This window comes from Podarcis gaigeae (genome assembly GCF_964106915.1).
Source record: "Podarcis gaigeae genome assembly, chromosome: 3".
Taxonomy (NCBI): domain Eukaryota; kingdom Metazoa; phylum Chordata; class Lepidosauria; order Squamata; family Lacertidae; genus Podarcis; species Podarcis gaigeae.
The window spans coordinates 49,209,652-49,232,248 of record NC_139680.1 but is presented as its reverse complement, the minus strand read 5'-3'; the positions used below and the strand labels follow the sequence as shown (position 1 = coordinate 49,232,248).

The 22,597-nt window shown below is 42.0% G+C and overlaps 1 protein-coding gene across 2 annotated transcripts in view; it reads left to right on the top strand.

Moving 5' to 3' along the window:
- The window catches only part of PREP (prolyl endopeptidase), a 279,248-nt gene that overhangs the window by 104,805 nt on the left and 151,846 nt on the right, over positions 1–22,597 (top strand). The gene's annotated exons all lie outside the window — the stretch shown is intronic.

Below are 22,597 nucleotides of genomic sequence, written 5' to 3'. Positions count from 1 at the left end.
TGAATCGGGTGATTCAGAGGATTTCAAGAGTGCGAAAGCCTCTATGCGACCCTCTGAAAGCTCTGATCAAGAATTGGAGGAACCATTGTTCACAATAGGTCACTTTTCTCCTAAGAAGGAAGAGGAGAGTATTGAAGACTTAAGGCTAATTCGTAGGTCACAGAGAGCGACAAAAGGCAGACCTCCAAAGAGATTTGCTGATAAGTTTGCTAAGATAGCAGTAACAGCTGTTAAAAGCTCTAAGAAGGTGTTTGAACCTTCAAGTTTCCAAGAAATCCAGGATTTGGATTCAAAGGAAGCTGAGCCATGGTTAAATGCCATGAAGGCTGAGCTTGATTCCTTAGAAAGGAACAAAACATGGGACCTTGTTCCAGTAGTTCCAGGAATGAAACTGCTTGGAAGCAAATGGGTCTTCAAAGCGAAGACAGATCAAAATGGCAAGATAGTCAGACACAAAGCCAGATTGGTAGCCAGAGGTTTTGCACAGGTACCAGGTGAAGACTATCACGAGACCTACTCACCCACCGTGAGGTATGAGAGCATTAGGCTTATGCTCAAGCTAGCTGCAGAAGAGAATCTACACATTAGTCACCATGATGTGAATACAGCTTTTCTGTACGGATCTCTAGATGAATCACTTTATATGCTTCCACCTGATGGCGTACAGGTAAAACAGGGATTTGTTTGTGCTCTGAAGAAGTCCCTTTATGGTCTCAAACAAAGTGCACGGTGTTGGCACACAAAACTCACTGAAGTATTGTTTTCTCTAGGTTTTAAGCAAGGGAAAGCTGATCCATGTGTATTTGTCAAAGAGGAGGGGCAAAAGAAACTGTATTGTTTGTTTTATGTTGATGATCTTTTATTCTTTTGGAAGGATGTCACAATGTACAATAACGCCCTAGCTCAACTGAAAGAGCACTTTGACATGAAAGATCTTGGTGAGGTAAACAACTACCTATCTCTGGAAATAGAGAGAGATCAAGATGGTAACATTCTAGTACACCAGTCACGTAAAATTGCTGATGTGTTAAGCAAACTAAACCTGATGGATGCTAACCCTGTAGACACACCGATGACAACAGGTTATCAGGTAGATGACACTGGAGAAGCATTTTCTGATACTACACTGTACAGAAGTGTGCTAGGCAAGCTAAACTTCATTGCCAGATGTTCAAGACCTGACATTGCTGTTAGCTGTAATTTGCTAAGCAGACAAGTCAACAATCCTACTGTTAAGGATTGGAAAGCTCTGAAACGCATAGCGCGGTATTTGAAAGGCACTATGCATTACAGACTGAGATTTAACAATCAGAAGTCTGGTGGTCTTGAGATATTTGCAGATGCAAGTTTTGGAAGTGACACTACAGACAGGAAAAGTACGTCTGGAGTTTGCTATAAGTACAATCAGGGTCTATTTGATTGGTCATGCAAGAAGCAAACAACAGTTAGCTTAAGTACTTGTGAAGCTGAACTGAATGCACTGTCTTATTCACTTAAGGATTGTGAATGGTTGTTACAATTGTGCAAAGACATAAAAATTCCTGTCAAATGTCCAATCCAGGTTTACCAGGACAACAAAGCATGTTTGGCTTTGCTGAATTCTGAAGGTTGTAAGCAAAGCACGAAGCACTTGCAACTGAAGTTGCAACATGCTAGGGAACGTATTCAAAAGGGACTCGTAACGGTGTCCTATATGCCAGGTAATGAAATTCCTGCTGATGTATTGTCCAAGATTGTATCAAGGGATCAACACTGTACCTATGTGCAGAAGTTGGGTTTGTACTGATATTGTACGAACACGCTGCCCAGTGATGTTCACAGAAAGGGGGAGGATGTTGGTTTCTGCTTCCTTCACTGAGCAGTGAAGTGCTTGTCACAAGACAATGTTTACATTCCACAGTCAAGTGCTGTTGGGTTTTCTCACGGGAAAGGTGACTGGATGTGACGTACACTGGTTTCCTGTTTTTCACTGTTCTTTGCAGTTCAGTGTGATTCTCTCCGTGCTTTAGAGGAGAGAGGATGCCTTTCTCTGCTCTGGCAGAGGGAAGATGTTTTTCTGTAAATTACCAGCTTTGAAGTGTAAATAAAGTAATATAGAGCATGTTGGCACGTACTTTTCATCATTCCGCTGTGCACTGGACACTGCTTATCTCCAACACAATATTCATATGCTCTCTAGTGTCAGATTACATCACAGGGAAGGGTTCCCAGGCTGCTGCAGGTATTTATGAAGAAGATTGTATTGCCTATTCAGGACGGACAATTAAAACAGGGGTGGGCAACCTTTTCAGTCCAACCCTAATGGGTCAGGTTTGACAGGTGGGTGGAATCACTATAACATCAGGTGCCAAAAGTCTTCAGAAATCTTTTTTGAAGCACTAGTTTTCATAGAGCTTTGAATGAGGCTTTGCAGGCACCACCATTTAGCTGACTGATGGTGCTTGCAAACATGCTTTTGGCTGAGGCTTGTTTCATACCTGACATCATATTTTACTTCAGGTGTAGTGACCATGGCTTTGCCAAAATGGCCTTATGGGCCAAATGGAGTGACCTGGTTGACCTAATTTAGGCCTGTGGGCCAGAAGTTCACCACTTGGTATTAAAACAATACCCCAGCCTTAGTCCTGTGTCTTCAGCAGAGCTTTGCAATGCAGAAATCTATGTAAATCTATAGAACACAGCTAATATTAGAGATGTGGTATAATATAGCGGTTGAGAGAAGGAATTATTATTATTATTATTATTATTATTATTATATGCTGCCCAGCTGACTGGGTTGCCCCAGCCACTCTGAGCAGCTCCCAACAAAATATTAAAAACATAATAAAACATCAACCATTAAAAACTTCCCTGAACAGCACTGCCTTCAGATGTCTTCTAAAAGTCAAATAGTTGTTATGAGCTAGAAGGTTCTTGGTAGAATTTGACTTCAGCCAGGAGCCATCAGGTTGTGTGTGTTTTTCCCCCCATTCGCACTTTTCTAAATGTGCACACTCTTCATTTGGGCCTACACACATGAGACTTTGGAAGAACAAATTCATCTATGGGGGGGGGGGCGGAGGTTTACTTTCAAGTATCTTTTGTATTGTTACAACCAGGGAGGTAAATTGTGGAAGCATTTACAAGACTCTCAATAAAAAAACAATATGCTTTTATAAGTGCAACAGAAAAGAAAAAGAAAAAAGTCTCACCAGAACACCGAATATGCAAAAAATAAAAGTAAAGCAAAAATCCAAGCCTCTCAAATAAAAAAGAGTCAATCTCTTTTCAAAGAAAACTAATGATTTCATGATGTGAGCAGTTATCTTCATTACTATAAGACATATGGTTTCATAAATACAAGAGCCGTGGTGGGGTAATATTTGTAAAAATTTAAGGCCACAGAGCTTCCTAACCTTAGAACAACTAGAAATGCTAACCGATGATGAGAAGCAGATCTACAAACCATGAATCCATGTAAACAGAGGCTGCTAAAAAACAATGCTCAAGTTTACACTGTCAGTTCAGAGAAAGTGATGTGTTCTTCAAGGGGACTTTCCAATTCCCTGGGTGGGTGCTAAAATATACAATGATACCTCTGGTTTGAGAGCACCACCTTTCCAAAAAGATTAGCAAGAACAGCATCCTGGCCATTGAAAATCCATTGCTTAGGGTATGGGAGATGCTGGGCTGAACAATAAGTTTCATATGACTCTACACGAAAACGCACATTAGAACATAAGAACTTCAAAAATGTGGAAAATTTTCACCATTATGTGGATTGGGAGGCTAAATGCATTTACAGTTTGCGAGATTTGTATAAAAATTGTACACCTCTCATTATCATGGAGGCAGGCCTACTGCAATTGACAGCCATCTTGGTTCCAGCTATTTCAAATCAGACCTTTCAGGGACGGCCTTTGGAAATATGTCACCCTGTGTGAGGCCAACATTTGATGCCCTCCTTCCAGCCCTCATGGTGCCAGCTTAAGCCAGGTGGGTTTGGGGGAGGAGGCACAAGGCTTTGGCAGGGTCCTAGAGCCCTCCCACCTCCTTCCTAAAGCCTGGTAAGCGCTTGCCTGACTTTGGGAAGGAGGACTCTAGGACCCGGTCAGAGCCCTAAATCCGCATTTAGACCTTTTGGTTGACAGCGGAGACTCAAACAAGAAATGTGTTCCTAACAAAATGAATTTCAATAGGGACAAATGTAAGTTCCTATAATTCCTTTAAGGGTTTCTGAGGGACTGTGTTCTCCCTCTTCAGGGAGATTTGGCTTAACTGAGAAGCAACTTCAGTCTTATTGATGAGCTTTTGTTCACTCAAATGAAACTAAATGGAGGGATATCCGTGACTGTGGCTGTGCACACACCATACATACACAAAGCACACGACCTCAAAGAATCGAGCAAATGCAGCCACTGGTGGTGGAAAGCTGATTTGAATTGGGACCACAACACTGAGACAGAGGGATGGGTGTGTTGACCTTACCCAGCTCCAGTTTTTGTGGCTGAAAATGGTCTCCTGCCTCAGATGCTATTTGTTTCGTAGCACAAAACATAGGTGCTTTTTTGGCTGCATTGAACAAATCCCTTGGGGAGAGAGGACTTCCACTAGGAAAATGGCCCTGGGAAAAGCTTTTAACTGTGCCTTTCCCAGGGTTATCATCCCAATCTCTTCCCCCTTGCATTTGCTATTTTTAAAAAAGACACAATGTGAGAGATCTAATCACAGACCTTCCACTGACTCAACTATTGTGCCTTCCTTGTCCAGCCATTGGCATCCTCTCTCCTTTGCCCTGTAACTTTCCATAATTGCATCACTCGTGCATATTGAATTGAATAACATAAAGCCAGATACACAGCTTTAATCAACTGAATGCTTGTCTTCCAACAAAGGGTACAAGGAATGTATTGGGTGGAATTCAACGTAGCGCTAAGGAGGTTGTTCCATCAGCACAAATCTGCTTGCCAGGTGGAACAAACCTTGTTCTAGGCGTTCTCTCCACCTCCAGAGCAGATTTGGGGGAGGTGTGAGGGGGCCTGGGAGGATGAAAAGGGGGAAGCTCTGTTGCACTGGTGGGAGTCCCTATGCTGCCTTCTACTAGCAGAATGGAAGGCAGTTGAACCTAGTCCTATGTATTCGCATGCTGCAGACTAGGTAGTTTCCTTAAAGCCAGTGATGGCGAACCTTTTTGAGCCCCAAGAACTACATTCTCTAAGGACCACATGCCAGTTGGTAGTGGGTGACGCCACATTTACACCATGCAAAAACATGCACAGTACATGCATGCATGTAGACAGACACCCACCTACCTTTTCGGCTCTGGGCTAAACTGTGGAATTTTAACATTGTTTCATGTGTGGACTTTTGTTATTGTGCAAATGTAATATTCCCAAGTCCTGATGGGCATGAGGAAAACCTATCCTTGTGTTCAGCAGAGCCCCATATGTGCCTTGAGGCTGTTGGCCTAACTGCATGCCACCCCAGTCTCTGAGTGGTGCAAGATTCCAGGGCTTCTAGGCGCTTACCCAGGGATTGTGTTTCCTTCTGGAAATGAGGCACAGTGGAGTCTGTGGTGTCTTTAGGATATATAGTTTATTTACACATATATACAACCTGAGCATACAATGGAGGGATTCACAGCATTAACACTCTAATAGGGTCTTGCTTTTCCCATAGGCACAGCTTTGACTCCAGACAGAAATCAACCATCGTGCTCTGACTCTCTCTCCAGCTTGCTGACTTGACCAGTCTGCTACCTTTCTCCCCCTCCAAGTCATGTCCCGGTCAACCCTAAAGCTCTCATTCAAACTCTACCTTTGTCTTCTAACTAACCCTGAGCTAAGAGAGGGACCCTTCCTATTTTCTGCCTGGCACAGAGTCCCCTCTCTTTGGCTCATCACCTTCCTTTTGTTTTCCTAATGGCTCATCTCCCAGGCAATTTCCTCATCAGGAAACTGGCCTGGCTTATATTTTAACATTTGCTGAAACCAAGGGTTCAGTGTCTGGCCCCCAGAAACTCATAGCACAGGGGGGTCTGAAATATGGAACACAGGGGAATCTGGCATCCACAAATTCATAACAATATCTTTTATTGCAGCAGTCTACTTACTAGCAATGGTTTCACCCTGTGTTTCATCATTGTTCTGCTGTTGCTTCATTCTAACAAACTGTCCGCAGGCAGCTGCATGACCATGTTCCTTAATGTGGAAGAAATGCAAATTGTCTGGCAGAACAAGCCAGGCCTATGGTGTCTCCCAATGGTAGTGGATGGAATGAGTGTCAGTTCTGCCAAAGGCTACGGACAAAAGCTTAGCCAATTGAATCAATAGCACAACTTTGTCCAGTTTCAGGGAAGGAAGTTTATTATCCTGTGTATAACAACAATAAAAATAGACCAGAGGGAATAATGTAAACATTGGTTTTAAATAGATTTATTTCTATTTCTGTTCATACTGACATCAATGGGATAATGTTTATGAGTTAAAGAGACAGCTCAATACATAGCAGAATAAAAAATGAAAGGGCTCGACAGGTTATCGTTGATCTAATTATACCCCAGACAGATTGTGTAGACAGGTGGAGAGGGAATCTCTTTGTTGTAATTCACAGATATGTAAATCCCAGGAAGCTTTGAAAATCTTGCAAGAGACAGACCTATTTAACATTAAACTGTCTGAGCAAGAGAGGATCAGACATAGCTTGAAAGAATACTAACTGCAGACAAGAAGTACATAAACAGTCAGAGATAACACGGCTTGGTATCAAAAGGCATTCTTCAATCTCCTAGAAGCAGATTTGGCAGACCGCAGAAGGAAGGGAGAATCAGTGAAAATCACCTTTCTCCTTCATTAACAGAAGGCTTCACTAGATTGGAAAGCCTTCCAGGAGAGCAGGAACTCAATTGGATACAAGAATTTCAACTCACTGAGGGTTTCTTCTGCATAGACATGCATTTGATTATGCTGTAAATATCCTTAATTCTTCTGTATTATTGAAATGCATTCAATAAAAAAATGTTAACAGAAGAAGAGCCTGCTGGATCAGGCCAGTGGCTCATTTAGTCCAGCAACCTGTTTTCACAGGGGTCAGCCAAATGCCTGTGGGAAACCTGCAGGCAGGACTTGAGCACAAGAGCGCTGTCCCCTTCTGCGGTTTCAGAAGTGAGTATTTGAGAATGTGGACTGGAAACAACATAGACATAATAGTTAAATAAGACAGGGTTACAAAACATGGACCCTATTATACCAAAGGAGAGCAAATAAAGTATTCAGATGCCCTGATTCGTTGAAGTAGCCATATTAATTTGTAGCCTGAGGGTGTCTTTGGCCATGCTCCTCCTTGCTTACAAATGAAATAAAGTCAGACCAAACAGGTATGAAATCGTCCTATTTCTTTGGTGCCTAAAAATTCTCAGATGATTAGTTTTTCCAGCAGGGCAATATCTCACACTTTAGTGTACCAAGTAGTAGGATCTATTTCCACCTCCCAAACTGTGTGTGTGATGGTCATTCTTACTGCTATAAACAGGTGCAAATTTATTGTGTACATTCATTTTGATTTCCCTCATTAAATATAGATGAAAAGGCTAATTGAGAAGTTGGGATAATGTGGTAGTTTAAGATCTTATCAATTTCTCATAATACTGTTGCCCCAAATTCGTGCACTCTAGTAAAATGTCATAATGATCACACATGCATACTCATGTCAGTAAATGTTAAAAGTGGCAGCAACATAGCTATAGTGTAGTGGAGGCCATAGGTATCAGTTGAAGGAGAGTAAGTATAACTCAAATCTTCATATTTAACTCTAGCAGTTGCTAGTTAACCATATTGTGTGACAATCACTTTGCAGGTTCACACCCAGAAGTGTTGTATTCTGGGGGAATCCAAATCCAAATTTTAATTGGTTTAAGCAAATTACAGATGCCTTAGGCAACTCTAGCCTTGAGTATCTTCCCCCCTTCTTGTTCATATCCACTTTGAAATCTAAGGAGTATGCCCTAATGTGCGGTTGGACTCCTGGTAACTAATAGCACTCTCCTGTGTAGATCTAAGCCTGAATATAGCAATTGTTTCCTTATTTCCAAATCGGTGATTGAAGAGATTTTCATTGGTGTAACTAGGTTGTAGATACTGCATCATTACACATTTGGTCCCCAGATCTTACTCATAATTAGTAAGAGTGGCAGGACTGGACCACTATGCCCGTTCTGAGTCTCTCTGTAAGAAAGTTTCGGGTGTGGTGATACTGCAAGATAAAACCACGCCTAAGGGATGTTGCCCAGGGATGCTTGCCAAGCACCTCCTCTGAGAATCAGAACATGGTGATATCTCAAAAGCATTGCAACATCTTGAGCTGGCTTCTGTTGAATAACACTGAACCCAGGGCAAAATGCAATATAACAAACAACCCCAAAACCTAAGACTGAGGCAAAGGGTTTAAAATTATAATTGGTAAGGGCTCTTTCCATTTACAGAAAGGGTCCTTTCATACACAGAAGAGATTGAGATCCAGCGGAGGATCCTGCTAAATTAAAATCCCAAAACCATCTGGAGCAGCTTTTCAAGGCACTGAATGGAAGAGGAACAATTGGCAAAAAATCACCCTCCCCCCTTTTCCTCTGGCAGGAACATTTAATGAGTGGTGTGCCGACTATGGCAATTTTGGATCCAAGCCATAGTACATATAAATATTAATGAACATTGAATAGATGTTCAAATTCAAATCAGCCTTTTTAAGATTCTGAGAGGTCAAGGAGACAAATATCCACTTGAGGCTTCCTTCCCATTTCATCGCACCCTATGCTGATGTGCTTTTTGCAAAATTGGCAGCTTTTTCATTCAATTCAGTAGTTCTTTAGCGCATTAAATTCCTCTCCAGTGGCCCATTAGGAATGCAGTGGTTTTTCTAACAATGACTAGTTTGTTTGTTTATTTTCGTAGGATTTCTGAATTGGAAGTGATTAGAATAATCAGTTTTATTCAGAAGCTAAACTCACAGCTGGGCCAGCCCCTAGATAAAAATAATCAGAAAGTAAGTCAAAAGCAGGCTATGCCAGAGTTTATTGTGGTATGATCTTTCAGATTCTGCGGCTACCTTGTTCATCCCTGAAAAAGTGGAGATAGGAGAAACCAATTTTTCTTCTTCTAAAGAAATGTTTTGCTGGTGTATAGGAGTAGCTGATTCTACTAACAAAGTGTGACTGCAACTTGAGATGCATCCACGATCGACTGCAATCTGTGTTTTCAAAGGGTTAACTTATTTCATGACAAATGGATATTGCCACCTGATTACTGCATGTAGTAATTTTCCCCATTAGTTAATGACTTTCTGACCTGAAGTCAGTGGGATTCCAGGGGGAAAATGGCAACATTGCCTATGGGCACTTCAGATGCACCACAGAAATGGGAGATAAGCTTGCAGCTGATTCATAATGCTAGGCCAATCTGCTGGCTAGTGGGCCTTAGAAGGTGTCTAGTACTGTTTGTGCTATGTTGAAGTGGCCTTCCATTTGTGGAGCCTGGGAAATTGCTGCCATCCACTCTTCCCCACCGCAAGAACCTGAAATGAAATGCAAACATTATCACTTCTGTTTATTTCACTGTCTCACCCCAAGTTTATGGCCAGCAACTAGGTCCACTCAAGGCTGTCTCTGAGGAGAAGGCAGAAGATAGCAGGCCAGTTCTCCATGGCCTCCACTCTGAGAGGGAATATGTCTCAGAAACTTTCCTTTCTGTGAAAGCAACTGGGTTTCATACGCCTACACAAATTGCACCCAAAACGGCCACCCTTTTAAATTGATTGAGATGAAAAGTCTGCCTGGCACAGAGCTAACAAATATTGCAAGAGCGAAAGAAGCCCAATGTGTCATACTTTCTCCTTTTAGGGACTGATTATGTTAATTTCACTACAGTCAATACCGAGTCATGGATTCACTTGACGCTGACAGGACAAGCTCCTGAGGAACCTGGGGGTGGATGGGAGCGGAGCAGTCTATTCAGAGATTGTTATCAATCTGCGCAATTTCTGTAAATTCCTAAGGACTGTAGTTAACAAATCCAGTGCATTTAGTTTCTTGTAATTCAGCCTGTCAAGCAATTTATTTTCATCCCAATGAGTCAGCCATCCCAGGGATTCCCAAACGGCAAAAGGGTTTCAGAGTTCTGCTTCCCTTGCCATGGTTTATCTGAAGATCTGTTTAATTGCCAGTTAAAGCATCCAGTGCATTGTTTCTGTGCTCTGGTACGAACCTTTCGGGTGCCAACTTTTGAATTCCGCTCCCAGAAATCTTGCATAGATAGCCAGCTCTCCTGTAATATTCACCCATATATGTCACTTTCGAAAAGACATCCCGTGAACTCCAAATGTTATGTATCCAACTCGGCCAGCATTATAAAAGTCAAAGTAGAAATTTTGCAGGACGTTGTGATTAGGCTCTCCCACTTTTTAGGCTGTGTGTGTTTATACTTAATGGCCAGGATGGTGTGGCTGCTTTGAAGATCAGGGAGGTGGTGTGCTGGGAGGGGGTGTTTAACCCTTTCCTCCCATATCCTTTTCCTGGTCTAAATTGCACCACCACCAGCTGCAATTAGTTTGGGATGGAGGGTGGCCTAACTTCTCTTTTTGCCCCTGTGGATGATTGAGGAGAGAAGGGTTAAATGCCCTCTCCCAGAGTGCCAATTACCCACCCTTCAAAGCAGCTACACAGAGCCACTAATTAGTTAAAAGCAAATTGCCACTCTCCTGTGTCATGTCTAAGCTTGCCCAGAAAGCTATCATTGGGGTTCATGAGTAAAACCAAGAGGGTGGCCCTGCACCCTGTCAAACAGAGAAAAGTCCTCTGTTTGAAGGGGCACCATCTCTTGGAAGATATTCTGTATTTGAGGGATTGTCCATTTCAAGGTAAGGGATCAAAACAAGGCAGAGCAAAGGCTTTGAGCTTTCTCATCAACAGTTAATGCATGGACAGTATCCTGACCAGGCACAAAATCTTCCTCGCTAAGGTCAGACGTATTGCATTTCTATGTAAATTATAGTAATTTACATCTATACATATAAATGGTCATATTTACCCAGGTCGGTGTCCTCTTTTCTGGCAAAGTGTAAGTATTCAGACCAGGTCAAAGGGCTTTTCAGGCTTCTGTTAGCCTGTGGCTGTGCCTCTGAATCTTGCTATATTCATAGGTCCTGTTTGTCTAGCCTGGCCACCTGATTTTTCCAGGGTTCTAATACTGATATGAATATCTCTTAACTCCATAGCTAACTTCATCTGCAAGAACAATTCTTAGGCACAGCAGACCAACATTATGACTGGACTCGCCTTCTGTTCTCTGAACACGCTCACCACACTCTCTTTTAGTTTTACCGCTGCTGCAGTTGTTCTCTGCTTGGCTTTCACTTTTCCCAGCTTTGTTTGTTTGTTTGTTTTTTGTTTTGTTTTATGCTCCTTTATCAAGCGTGGAGTTGTTTTTGAAACCCTTTGAAGTTTCCCTAGCGAACAAAGTGTTTGCCTCCCCAATGCAGACATTGTTTGCATTAAAAGTTCAAAACCAACTGACATCAACAGCAGATGAAAATGGTTACCATCTGACAGCTGCAGGGAGGAGGGGGTGGGCCTTAAAAAAACAATTCAAGTCCCCATGCGTGGCAGGGACAGAAAAGCGTGCTTTGGAAGGAACTGAAGAAGAAGAAAAAGTCAAGGTCTACAGTATTCGTTGCCTTTGATATGAATCGGATGTGAACAAGTTGGACTTCAGGCTGCTTCCCATGCACATGGCAGAGGACACAGATTAAGCCTTCACATTATGTAGGCAATGACTGTATCCCAGGGCTGTATCCCAGGGGCCATATTGGCTGGGGCTGATGGAGGCCAACGATATCTGGAGAGCCACAGGTCAAGCTCACCTGGTTTCCATGCAGAAGACCTTGCCAAGGTCAGTCCTTAGCACCGTCCCCTGAAACATGGGTAATTAACCTGTTGCTCTCCAAATGTTGCTGGACTCCAGCTCCCAGCCAGCATGGCCAATGGTCAGAGAAAATGTCAGATGCAGTCTAAGATCTGGAGGGTCACGCATTCCCCACCCCTGGCTAAAAGAATCAAATAGTCGGTGGTGAGACCAACCTCCACCTGAGATGAGACCCTGGGAGCCATCAGTGTAGAGAATACTGGGCTAGATAGACCAATGAATTAACTCAGAATAAGAAAGTTTTATGTATTCATATCTTCCCCTGCTGTGCACAAAATGTTCTCGTGAGCATTGCCTACAGGTGGAAGCCCAGTTCACACTGATGGCTGTATGCATGGGAAGGAAAGTGTTGGAGCCCCAGACTTAGTTGTACTCCCCCTTACATATGCAACCTACACACCAGCTTTTTCTCTCTGCCGAAAACTTAGCCTCCCTTTTTTTTTGCTGCTACAGTAACACAGGTATATTTTTCACAAGTATGAAGCTTTCCTTGCCATGTCCCAGGAGCATCTTTCAAAACCAAAGGTGAATACACTGATTTTTGTTTATTTGGAGGAACCATGATGTCTTGGAGGGAAGGGTAGCTCTTAGCCAGAGGGATTGTTTAGGGTCAACCTGGACCTGTAAGCATTTGTCCAGCCACAGGTCCATAGCAGTATGAGAAAATCTGCTAAACTAGCAATGAAATTGCTACAGGGAGAGAACATGGTCTGGAGCTGCTACATTGTTTTCATGGTTGTTCTTTTCTAAACACACTAAATTGCTTAATAAATGCCCGTCATGCCTCCAGAAATTTAAAGATAGAAAGCATCCATTATATGATGGCTTCTGCATTGCTCAGTGTTCATTCACAGTATTTCAGTACAATAAATTCTAGAGGACAGATGTTCACATCTACACTGGCAGCAGAACTGGGCAAAATAATTCTTACCAGTTGTGAAAATAGCAAAGCCAATTAGGTCCCCATCAGATCTATAAAAACCTAGTCATAGTTCCTTGAAAGTTAAGTGCCTTTGCTTTTTGCATGAACTTTGCACTGAAAAAGAAACAAGCACATTTCCCCCAGCACTAATGCACCCTAAACTTGTTGACGTCCTTTTTTCTTTGGACTGGTGTCAATGAAATGCTGTTTTATTGTTTTAATTGGATTTTAAATTGGAAAATTCCTCTGATATATTTTATGAACAGCAGCTTATAAATAATTAAAAATAAAATCCACATATGTCATGCCAAGTATTGTTTTACTTCTGATAATACAGTATCTGCTGCTGCAACATGGATTGTGTGTGTGTTTTGCTCTTGGCCAAACTGCACATCTTCAAATATGACTTCTATAGAACTAATGGGAGTGGATCATACATGTCAGCAAGTGGCGTAACTAATACAATTACTAAATTTAGAAAGATGTTCATACTAGTTAGATGTGCTGTCTTGATATCTGAGTGCCAGGTCAAGATCTTGGAATGTTTATGGATCATTCCTGGTAATCCCATGACTTTGTGACATTTCCTTGGACATAAATGTTATAGCTCAGGTTGCCACATAACAGTGTTGGCCCATTCATCATGCAGATCCAGGAAACACCGAGATATATTTCCAAATTTGAAATATTTTGTATTTGAGAAATCATTCTATGTTGAGCACTAAGTGTACTTCTGTCATGGGGATGAATTATGGGCAAGTTGGTTTCTGCACGCAATGCCTTATCTAGTCTGGTAGGGTAACCATAGTCCAACAGGGGGCAGGGCTTACAACTTTTTGGGAGGCACAAAACAGGATATTTGATGGGGCAGCTTCCTGGCCACTGCAACACACCAGTGCAGGGGCATTGTTAGGGGGTGGACTGGGGACCCAAGCCCTGGGTTTTTGTGTGTGCTGCACATAGGAATGGAAGGATTTCAGTTCTCCCACTCAGGGGTGGAGGAAGGGGGGTGCGGTGGGTGTGGTCCACCCCAGGTGTCACCACTGAGGGGAATGACAAAATGCCGGGTGGCACTCACCCCAGGGCCTGCAGTGCGCCTGAGCCACACATCTCTCCTGGGAGAGATGTGGTGGCTTGTGCGTGTGCAGGCTCTGCGCCGCCCAAACGGTCTGCCCATTGCCTCCTCCCCAGCTGTAGGACGGCTGAGTGGGAGGGGGCAGGCAGACTCCAGAGGCCCCGTGGTGCGCCCCACCCCTCTGGGTGGCTCTCCCCACCCCTGGGTACGCCACCCAGGTGCCCAAGCGGCTTCCTCCACCACTGCTCTCATTTACTCGTATTTCAAATCTTATATTCAGTTCTTCATATTTCTGGAGCTATTTGCCATTCATGATGAAAATTCATTAACATTTTAGTGTGACTTCCCCCCCGATAAACACAGTTTCGTATGTAGTTTTGACTAAGGTACACATCTTTGCAAGCAATTCCCCTTGATACGATGCATATATGTTATTTTCACAAATATATAATTTTTTATGCACGCGTTCCCAATATAAGTATTGGTTGGAGAACTGCATTGGAAAATTTGCAGATTTCAAAGGACAGCTGTGCACATATTGTTTTAGAAAGTGTAGGTTTGATAGGGTTCGCCTTTAAATGATAATTGAATTGAATCTCTCCCCCCGCCCAATGTTTAGCTATGCATCAGATTGCTTGTCCCTTCCACTCCTTTTTAAAAAACTTTACCAACTCTACTTACAGGACTACCGGGCATGCTGCAAAGTGCAGAGTCCACTCACGATCTGCAGAGCTAATTTAAACATGTAAATTAGCATTAGCAAATGTTATAAGTAAAAGGTACCTGCACCCTGAGTCTTTTAAGTGCCTAGCAATGCCTTGGCTCTGTGAAAAAAGCTGCACTTATAAACCCCTTTCTCATTTCCAAAACACTTAAAGGGACAGACATTTTGTCCCTCATGGCATATGGTAGATTGCTAGTTTCTTTAAGAGCGTGACATTTCCTTTAAGAGTCAACATACATTAACCAAATCAGACATCCACAAAACAGAGGCACAGCTTAGTTGGAACTGACAGAAATATGTCCCCCCCCCCCATTGTGAGACAGAAGAGTAACTTAGACCACTTTTCAGTGTTAGAGAAGTTTAAACGGTTGGACTTTTAAGTATCTGTGCTCTGGGAATAATCTTTCACAGAATGCCTTTTTCAGAGAGAAAATCGGCTGCATTTCACATAGTCCAGAGGATGATGTAGGAACACCTGATTCTTTAGCACTCACTAAATAAGTGTGGATCTAATCACTGCTTGGACAGGAAACTAGTGGGTGCCCATGTAAGCTGATCTGACCTTTCCATGGAAGAACAGGTGATGCCTACCTGAGAACTTGGAGAAGAATTCCACTTGGCAAAATTTTGTTCCAGGGCCCAACTTGTAATCAATATTACTATTTGACTCCTATTAATATGCTACTAGTATCCCACTTCATCACAGATGTAGAAGTTGAAGTGCTAGGAAGTCAGTAATGTTATTAATTATAGTAAATGCTAAAGGACACAATCTGCTGCAGGGACACCCCCTCCCCTCTAAATAATGGAGAGGACATTTTCTCTTTGTTGTTGTTAGTCCTAATTGAAGTCTTTGTTGAGACTGTGGGAATCTACCAGATCTGGATGCAAGAACAAGAGATTTGGGTTCTGGGGCTGGTTCTGCCATTTATTTACTGTGTAACCTTTATTGTTAATTGAATCTCTCTGCCCTATTGTAGCATCATTAGCAAATGTCTGTGTTCTTAAGACAATGCATTTGTTCGCAATGTTCCTCTGTGTGAAAGCAAGGACGAGATGTCCTCTCGGTGGCCTGCAGCAAAAGCTTCCACAATGATATGCCTATTATCAGCACAAACCTCACAGGATTTGAGGCCTGCTTCTGACCTTACAAACTAAATTCAGATGAAAGGCAGCTCCCCAAACACCAGGAGACACCAGCCTATTTCCCCCTTTTCGATGTAATGTCTAGAAGAGGGATAGTTAACCTGCTGCCTTCAAAATATGATTAGATCCCAACTCCCATACATTCCAGCCAACATGGCCTATGGTCAGGGATGATTAGAGCTGTACTTTCAACAACATCTGGAAGACCCCACATTTGGGGAAGCCACCCAGAGTGGCTGGGGAGTGGCTGGGGAGGCCCAGCCAGATGGGCGGGGTATAAATAATAAATTATTATTATTATTATTATTTGCTACCCCTGGTTTAGAACTAGTTACCTATGCCACTAAGTTGGTTTATTTTTACATAATTGGTTTTATATTCCCACCCCACATCATTGGCTTTAACTGCCAGGCAATGAGTAAATGCACTATGTCCAGACGTCAATATTGTAAGTCCATTAGGTGGGGCCTACTGTTGCTCTTATTTTGTCCAGTGTCTTGCTTTTTTCGCATTTTATGAAGAATCATTATTAATGATGACATGGGCAGGTTGCAGTATATTATGAAGTTGGAGAGGGAAGATGAACTAGATTTAAAGCTGCTGTTGCCATCAGCAGGTGTGTGTGTGTGTGTGTGTATGTGTGAGTGTGAGAGAGAGAGAGAGAGAGAACATCTAGTTCCAGTTTGGTAATGGACGTAGTGAATTGTCCATTTGTTATTTTAGTATATTAATTAATTGAGGCCTGGTTTATACATTGCCAGAGTGATCAATCCCATGCTCCTTAAGGAACCTCTATTGGAAGGAACCTCTGGGTGACATAGTCACTTCAAATGCCCACGTCACTTGGCTTCCATGCTGCTCCAGCATTTAATTAATTGGGTGTGAATGTTTTCCATGCATGAGAAACCAAAAGGTTTTTTTAAAAAACCAATAAGGTTGTCTTCTTTTTGTACCTGGCATAACCAATTCCATTCAAAAGGGATCCAGAGACTTAATAGCATTAAATACATACATTCCTCTGGTTCTGATTCTCTAAGAAGTATCTTCTCATTCCAGGTGAGTAGACTGGCTTAATTCACAGTCTGCTCATCCTGTTCTGCAAATGTGCTGCTCTGTGTATGGCAGAAGGTTAGGTTGGAAGTAGCCCTGAAGATAGCAGAGTACACCTAGAACTAGTGTTTTAAAAATGTCTACCAAAATGAATGCAAGCTTCTCAAGTTGGGTGGATTTAGAATCCAGATGTGCATGTCTCTGTGCACATGCACACATCAGTTTATAGCTGACCTCACCAGAAGAGGAACCACTAAAATGTCCCCCCGCTTATGTTATCTTACAAGGAAGTTTCTGCTGCCCACACAGAGATGAAAGCACAGAGTGCATTCTGCTCTAGAACATAAACATCAACCGCTATCACGCTAGTTGCAGGAGTCCGATGAGATGGGAATTCTGGAGGGTTTTGTACCATTCAGCTTTTATGCCATTCAGCTAACTATTGTGGAATTAAAACACAATTAGTGTAGCAAAACAACAGTTTGCATCTTTTAATTATGTCTTTGGTTTCTTTTTAACATAATGTTTTAATTACATTTCTTTCTCTTTCTCTCTCTCTCTCTTCTGTTCTGTTTTTATTGATTTGGTGCCAGTTCAATTGTGTCACCAAGACCTCCCAGTACTCAATGAATTACCTCGGGGGATTCTGTCTCTTTCACTGTTTTAAAGTAAACCAGATCTCCAACTACCTACAAAACAAAATCCAAAGAGCAGGAGAGGAGGAGAAGAAGAAGAAGAAGAAGAAGAAAAGTTTGTTTGTTTGTTTGTAAAACATCCATGCTCTATTCTTAAATTTATTCAGTGAAGGCCAATGAACACATGATATTTCCCCCCACATGGAGACAGTATCTGTGGGGTCTTATCCAACCCAGCTGCATGTTCACATGGCAAAGTAGCTCCTGAACTGCATTTCAGACATGATAGTTTAGGTGAAAGGAGGGAGCAACATACAGATACAGTATAAGAAAAGCAGTGGAACACCCACGGAAAGAGAAAAATTCTCCACCATTCATCACTCAGTGAAGAAAACTGGTCAGATATCACCGTGACAGGAATTCTGGTAAAGTATGCTGTCCATTTCCCTCATTTGTCTCCATAGTTTTTCCTACATTGAGATTATTTCTGGGTAGGAAAAAATGTAATGTATGAAGTGGCCCTGATTGTTTAAAGATTGGCTGTCATTAGGAACGACATATTTACAAAGACAATAGGCTGGTTCCAATGCACTATCTTCCTCCGCAGAAGTGTTTTTGGACGGATTCCTACGATGGAATATGAACAGGTTTTGCAGGAAAGGTATGTGGACAGGATACTCTATTCCTGCCAGCTTCTGTTCATCCCTTCCGGAAAAGAAATGACCAGTTCTTGCATTGTGTTTTCCATATATGTAAGAATAATTTCAAAAGCACCTTCCATAGAGGAAAAGTAGATCCAAGGTAGCCATCTCACTGGAAAAGCACACTGAGTTTGTGAAAAGCAGCCCAAGCTACTTGTACTGAAATATCTCTTTCATGTGAATCACAGCAGGAAAGTATGTTGTGATGCTTCAGAGTTCTGAGCCAGTCATTTCTTATTCTGAAGCTATGGAGAGCCAGTGTCTATCAGAGTAGACAATAGTGGGCAAGATGGGTTGGACGTGGTATAAGGTAGCTTTGTGTGTTCTTAGTATCAGAGTTATTCCTTGCTTCCATCTTTGGTATATTGCTTGCTTCCTCTGCCGTTTGGTCCTCAGGCCATCATATACAACTGCCACAGGTATATGTCATGGATGAAGGAAGACCACAGGACCCTGAATAACAAAGATAGTTTGAACCTATGAAGTAAATTTAGCTTATTTCAAGTTAATCCTGTTCCAGGGTGTTTCAGATCAAGACATCTGCGGTCCTCAGATGGAAAGTGCATGAGCATGGGTTTTAGCCATTGAATTAGATTAAGAAAAAATGAGAGAGAGAGAGAGAGAGAGAGAGAGAGAGAGAGAGAGAGATCCAGTAGTACACATGCACTAAGTTGCATGGCAGTGACATAAATGGTAATTTTGAGGCTGCATGCATTGGAACTCTGATGTGCACAATGAGTGCTGCCAAGTTCACTTAAGTGCCAGCAAGTTATGAGCCATGTGTCAGTTTCTGCACATTCCTGGGACATTTGTGAGGGGGTGCTGTTTATCTGAAATTAAATTTGAGAATATGATGAGACACAGGGGAAGATGTACTGGAGTTGTTAACTGGCCCATACTTTAAGCCTTTCCCCATGTGTGTCAGGTCCCTGTGGGGTCACAACCACTATCCTAGGACCCATCACCACTTCTGAAATTAATAGACATGGCTAATTGAGGCTCCTTAATTTCAGTGGTCCTCTTCTGACTAGGACTTAGTTGAATACCACCCTGGACTTTTTTGATGGTGGCCTCAGGTCCCTTTCAATGTGCTTGCAAATTACCGGCTACTGGGAATTATTCTGTTTTAAATGTTTTCTCTCATGAAGTTTTTACGCCAGCTTAGTTTTACTGCTTTAAAAATGTTTAATATTGTATTAAACATTTAATATTGTATCAAAGCGTTGTATTTTATATTGCATTTGTTATATGAATCTAAAAATATTGTAGGCTGCTTTGGGAATTCCAGTCAAACAATCAACCAATGAATCAAATATTGCAGAGCTATACAATAAAGTACTATAGTGAAGTAGGACCCTAATCCTTCAAATGATCTGAAGCCCATTTAACTTACAGTGATACCTCGGGTTACAGACACTTCAGGTTACAGACTCCGCTAATCCAGAAATAGTACCTCGGCTTAAGAACTTTGCTTCAGGATGAGAACAGAAATTGCGCAGCAGCGGCATGGCGGCAGCAGTAGGCCCCATTAGCTAAAGTGGTACCTCAGGTTAAGAACAGTTTCAGGTTAAGAGCGGGCCTCCAGAATAAATTAAGTTCTTAACCCGAGGTACCACTGTATGTGGATTTGTGACTTGGATCTGTAGCTGAAATCTCAATGCAGACCTTCCTAACCTTTTTTTTTTTTTGTATGTATGTAAGGGAGGAAAATGTTTTTGGTTTCAGGGTCTTTGGTCCTTAACATTTTCATCTTTCATTTTCTTCATTCCACAGGTAGCTATTTACATCTGCTAGTCATGGGAGAGTCAATGATTAAGCGAGAAAGCTCTGTACTTTGAGAAAAGCCAAATAACCAACATATATTTGTTTAAATGCTTTTCAAGGGCCCTCTTACCAAGATCTAACCATGCATGTTTCTCTCTCTCTCTTTCCCTCTCTAAGCTTGAGAAGCCCAGACATGGATTAAAGGATTTAGCTCTAAATTCCTAAGAAGAAAACAACATGAACCACCCAAATTAGCTGGTAACTTGTCTTGGTCTAACAAAAACAAAACACACAGGAAAACATTAATCATGCTAGCCTCTGTTCAGGTGGAATATGGCAAGTTGCAACAAAATCACTTGCCAGAGGATGAAGGTAATTTATTGTTGGCTATTTAGTTCAGCTGAGGAGAAAGACCCAATAAAAATGCAGAAATGATTTTGTTCCTCCTGAACAGAACTTGCTGGTTTGGCACCAAGCAGCATTTTGTTTATATGTTTGTACTGTGTGAGTCAGCCAGGACTGGAGTTGACAATTGTTTTCAAGAGAGTGAGGAGTGATATGATTGCCCTTGGTGTCAGAACTGGCGCCAGGAGTGAGCATTGTCAGTCACCTGCTGAGACCGACATCACAGTAGAGGGTCCCCTGCAAACTTGGCAAACCTGTTTCTCCTCCTTGCTCTCACATCCTGTTCACCTGTTTGCTGCAAGTGTGGGAGCAGTGACAAGGAAGGCAAAGGAGGAAGAACCTCCATTTACCTTACTCTCCCCCGGAAGTGATGTATATTAGGCCTAAATTAGAGCTATGGAATCTGTGGCCTTCCATATGTTGTTGGTCTCCCATTTCCACAACCTCCCATTGTCAATGGCCACATCTGATATTTAATCTGAGGGCACCCATGCAGCCTCATTATTTAAGTCCAAACTGATGTGCAAACTTTTGCTCTTGAAGCACTCCAGCAAAGGTCTATATGCTAGTATTGAACTGTCAGGTTAGGAAATATTGACATTTACTGGGATCACAGTGACTTAGTGCAGGGCTTAATAAAATAGCACAATGATATGTGGAAAAATAAGGCCCTGGGCTAAACTTGTCTCCTCAGCTCATAAAAGAATCATAAAACCTAAGATTCTACATCATGGAATTAATTTCTGCAAAGCAGAAAATGGGATAGTCTTGTTATAGAGGAATGACACTAACAATAAAGAAAGGAAATATCAGTTTTTCAGATGTGAAGAAGGACAGTGGGTTGTGTGTACCATCACCTTACTTTTGCCTTTGGTAAACAGGTTTTGCAGGGTTTCATATTTTCCTCCCCAAAGCATCAGTACCTGTTTAACAAAGGTTGAACAAAAGAAATACATGCCTCTCTCTAAACACTTCTAACTGTTCTTGAAAACCATTGTCTGTATCCAGACACACCTATATAGTTCAGCTTTTCATTTGAGAACATCTGAATTGTTTGCTTCCTGGTGCTCTCCCTTCTATATACTCTTTGGACTATTGTAAGGTCGCTCCATTTCTTGGTTACGTGCTTCACACAGAATACAAACGGAAACACATTGTTTCGGCCCCAAGGTACGAAACAAACACATTGTAACATCTTGTCATTATTCCAGCTGCTAGTCTTGTTCTATGAAATGACTTATTCCCCACTTTCCCTCCACCCCCCCTTAAGCAGAATGGCTGCAACCTGATCGTACCTGCTAATTGCTAGGCAATAAAGTAAAAGTGTTTATTAGGGTATGGAGGTTTCACAGCTCTGGAATTCCATGAGGAGAAATCAAGGTTATTAAAGGCTTGTTGTGCCCACGAATGAAAAGAACAGTTCTTTCTACCCCACCCCACTCTATCATCCTTTTTACGGTGATACATTCCAGAAAGTACAAGTTTGTTCCCTCCAGTATCCCTGCCCCAGCTACAGATGCATGTTTTCATTCTGTAACCAGCTGTAGCTAATTGCATCAGTGCCGCCTTTCGTGCTGTACATGAAAAGGAAACCTGTAATTTATTGCAACAGACCACACCATTTCTGCTGTACATCTTGCCTCTTCTGTCATTTCAACGAGCGCATTTTTCATGGCATGTTGGCAGCCCAGCAAGAGGAAAACAACGTCGCCATATGTTGCAGCCAGATATCGATAAAAGAACAAACAAAAAACATGTTGTTTATTTGTAAGACCAGGATTTCTGAATCAGCCAGAAAGAATGCGGGGCCAAATCCACTGCTTTGTGTAAACCGGCTTCTCTGTCAACTTCAGTGTTGGCTGAGCACCAACATCATGTGGGGCAGGCATTCCTGCAAAGAAGAAGATGCCAGTACAGCATTGCCTCAAAGGGTTAACTCAAAAGGACATGTTCCCACTCAAATCAGTAAATAATCATGCCAGCAGTAGATCAGGCCCCTGGTCTAGGTCTACAAGAACTTATTAATCAAGATTTCATAGCATGCATTTTCTTCTTATGCATCTGTTGCTTTTAAAATCTGGAGAAGAATCACATGAGATTTTGAAATTTCTTTCGCTTTCTGTTTCCCACCTCTTCTTTTTTATCTTTTATTGAACACCAGCAGTATTTATTTTCATACAGTTTTGTTCCATCATGCTATCCAATGTGTCACACTTGTGTTTCCAAT